Here is a 3709-nt window from a genome sequence, read left to right on the forward strand (position 1 = left end):
GTCAGTTTTTCTTTCTTTCTGCTAGTAGCAGCATAGCATAGTGGGTAACCATATGGGCTCCAGGGCCAGCATTGGAATGCCACCTTTGCCACTTATCAGCTGGGTCATCTGGAACAAGTATTAATTTCCCTGTGCCTCCACTTGCCCATTTGTAAAATAATAATAATAATAATAATAATAATACTCATGGAACTCTTGAAGTTTGAGCCAATTAACACATGTAAAATGCTCAGGATTGGTAGCTGATATACAGTAAACAATGTATGCTATATACAGGGCGGGGCAAAAGTAGGTTTACAGTTGTTATATGGAAAATAATACAATAACTAATAAATAATAATACAAGAATAAACTCTGTTTCACATACTCACAACTGAAAAGATACTTTCCCCCCTCCCTGTATATATTTTGGAGTTCTGGAGTCAGCTGGAACTGGGTTTTGAAGTTATCACTCTACCCTATTCTATTAACTGTTTGATCCTAGCTTTACTGCTTGTGAATTCTCAGGTAGGCTAACTGACCTCTCTGAGATGATTTCCCTCAATTGTAAATAGGACTAAAAAATATATATTTCTAATAAATATTTGACTCATAGTAGGTGAACAATAACTGTTAATCCCTTCCCTCATGAGGCATCTTCTGTAGCCATGTCCAGAGCTCATCCTTTATACATCCAATATTTGAGAACCAATTCTATCTCAGACACTGCTGCAGGTCCTATACAAAGATGCAAAAGAGCTACTTTTGGCCCTCAGGGGTCATCTTCACTAACTTGCAAAGTGCTATAAAAAATGAAAAACATTGTATGATAGTTCTTAGGATGCAGAGTGGCTGCTCAAGGAGATTGGAGCAATGCTTCTCAAATTTTACTGTGCACACCAATTACCTGGAGATTTTGATAAGTGCAGAGTTTGATGCAGAAGATCTGGGGAGGGGGCCTGAGACCAAATTTTAAACAAGCCTCCCAAGTGATCCTGCTGCTGCTGGTCCATGGACAGCATTTTGAGTGTAGAGGTATTAGATTAGAGTTGAGGAGATAAACTTAACCCAGAAGGGCCCATTCCCTTCCTCTAAATCCCTGTCTTCTGAGCCTTTGTTTAAAAGGCTAAATGCCCCTGGGCACTCAGGGCTAAGATGCTTGTTTTTATAAACCTTCCTGCCTGTATTGGTCAAGAGTCCTTTACATCTGTCTTGTAGTCTTATCCTGTTTTCTGGATAGTATGGGTGGCTTATCAAGAAATTAATCAGAATTCCCTGGAGGATATAAAGAAGGTGTCCAATAGATCCATGCGTGTAGGCTGTGCTCCTAGACCACAGAGTCCTGCACGGGAAAGTTAGGAGGAAGCATGTGTAAGGTCATTTGGCCCAACAACTTCTCTGCTGACCTGAAAGAGGCTGGATTCCTCTCGAGGAATTAGACCTTGTCTACCCACCCACCTTTTAATTCTCCTTTAAATCTGAAACAAGCAAGTTTTAGTTTTCTATGGAATAATGTAGACTTTGGGTTAGTTTCCAGGAGATTTTAACCTATTTATGTCTGGGAAATTTATTTGAATAGAAAACCATCAAGGAACTTAGGAATGGAAAGATTGTGAATGAGTAGAAGAGCAAAATGATAAAGGGGTAGCCAATGTGTGTTTTAAAAGAGGATTTCTAAAACTTAGGTCTTGTGATCATAGCAATAATGGTAACTTAAATTATTTGAGTATTTACTTTTGCCAGCCCTTGTACTAGGAACTTTATATATGTATACTATGCAAATTAATACCAGGTTGGTAAGTGATTTTATTTTAAGTAGGAGGTAATTCAGAAGCTAAACCAGATTAAGTGGTTTGTCCAAGGTCACATAGCTGGCAAGTAGCAGAAGTGAAATTTTAACTTGGGCAGTTTAGCTTCAGAATATTTGCCCCTAAACTTATACTCCTGCCTCTTACTAGTTGAACATCCTATATCCTACTGGGAATCTCATCTAACTTCCCCTTCTACCACTTCTGGGACAGGTAGCTTATATCTTTACATGAAACTCATTCCATTGTGAACATAGTTTCCTTTGGTAGACAATTCTTTGCTCTTAGCACTGGCTTTGCCTTTAAGAGTGAACCAAGGTTGTAGCCATGGAATATCCAACTGCATGTGAGAGCAACCTGGAGAGACTTTGACAGCTCAGGTCACCGTAATACGTGCCACTGCCACTCGCCTTTCCTATAGTAGAAAAAAAAAAGTGAACCAAAACAATCCAACAGTTCTAGGTATATACCAAAGAAAATTTAAAACTTATGTTTTAAAAAAACAAACTTATATGTGAAAGTTTATAGTGACATTATTCAAAATAGTAAAAAAAAAAAAAAAAAGTAGAATCAACCCCAATGCCCATTGACTGATAAATGGTTAAAAATAGATGATCTATTTATACAATGGAATATAATTTAGCTATAAAAAGAATAGAGTCAATGCTACAGAATGGATGTATAGTGAACACATCATGCTGAGTTAAAGAAGCCAGACACAAAAGACCACATATATAATGACTTCATTTCTATGAAGTGCTCAGAATAGGCACATCTATGGAGAGAGAAAGTAAACTAGCAGTTTCCAGAGGCTGTGATGAAGGAGGATGGGGAATGTGTATGGGGTCTCTTTTTGGAATAGTTAAAATGTTTTGGAACTAGATAGTGGTGATAGTTGTACAACCTTTTGAACATAATAAAAACCACTCAATTGTTACACTTTAAAGTGGTGAATTTTACGGCATATAAATCATATATTACCAAAAAATATTTAGGTAAAAAAGCCCACATTCCTGATTTAAAAAATAACAAACCAAATAAATCTGTAAATATTTGAAGTTACTGACTTGTCTTTATTGAAGTTTCTTTCTCCAAGAAAAACAGCTCTGATTCTTTTGGCCATCTGTCTTATGATATGATTTTGAGTCCTGGTCTGAACTGATTTCTTTTTCCCTAAATGCCCCAGGTTGACAATGCTATTTTTATGATATTTCTTCCTAAACAAAAACACGGTTTCAAGTACAGACTCATTGGGTTAGAGTAGAACAAAACCTACTTCTATTTCCCTGAAGTCACTATAAGATTACACTATACTGTTGATATTCATGAACTGAACACTCTCAATTTGGACTGATTATAGTCCAATTTATTATTTATTTTTTCTGAGAAACATAAAAAGTAGATTTTCTTGTTTTTTTTTGAAAAGACAAATTAAAGGCTTAATTAAAAATGAAAGAGAAATTTCAAAAAGAATAAATGGTTGCACTTTTTGTAGATTGCAAAAAAGAACCCCTAAAAATAAAAAAGCTATAATTCTCAGCTCTTCCATGATGCAGGCCATTGCTGTGACTTCGCAACTCCTTCTATCAAGAAATAAAGTTTACATTCCCATATTTTGAATTGGAGCTGGACTTGTGACTTGTTTGGCCAACAGAATGTGGCAGATGTGATAGTGTGCCAGTTGTGAGCACAAGCCTCAACAAACCTTCATGCTCTGGCTCCTTTTGCTGCCTAGTTGCCATGGGAACAAACTTGCACTTGCCTGCTGGAGGATGAGATACAGGTCACTCTGTTGCTCACATTGTATCAGCCGATAAACAGCCAACTAGTGAATCCTCCAAGCCAACCAGTAGTTGACTACAAATGCATTAGAGCCAAACAGAGACCAAAAAAACCATCCAGTTGAACTCAGACCAAACTGC

General features: G+C 37.0%; 1 pseudogene; it reads left to right on the forward strand.

The window, feature by feature from the left end:
- The first annotated feature begins 2091 nt into the window (after nt 1-2091).
- On the forward strand, nt 2092-2210 carry LOC136313800 (small nucleolar RNA SNORA44; annotated as a pseudogene).
- The last annotated feature ends 1499 nt before the right edge of the window (nt 2211-3709 follow it).

This window comes from Saccopteryx bilineata, chromosome 9 (genome assembly GCF_036850765.1).
Source record: "Saccopteryx bilineata isolate mSacBil1 chromosome 9, mSacBil1_pri_phased_curated, whole genome shotgun sequence".
Taxonomy (NCBI): Eukaryota; Metazoa; Chordata; class Mammalia; order Chiroptera; family Emballonuridae; genus Saccopteryx; species Saccopteryx bilineata.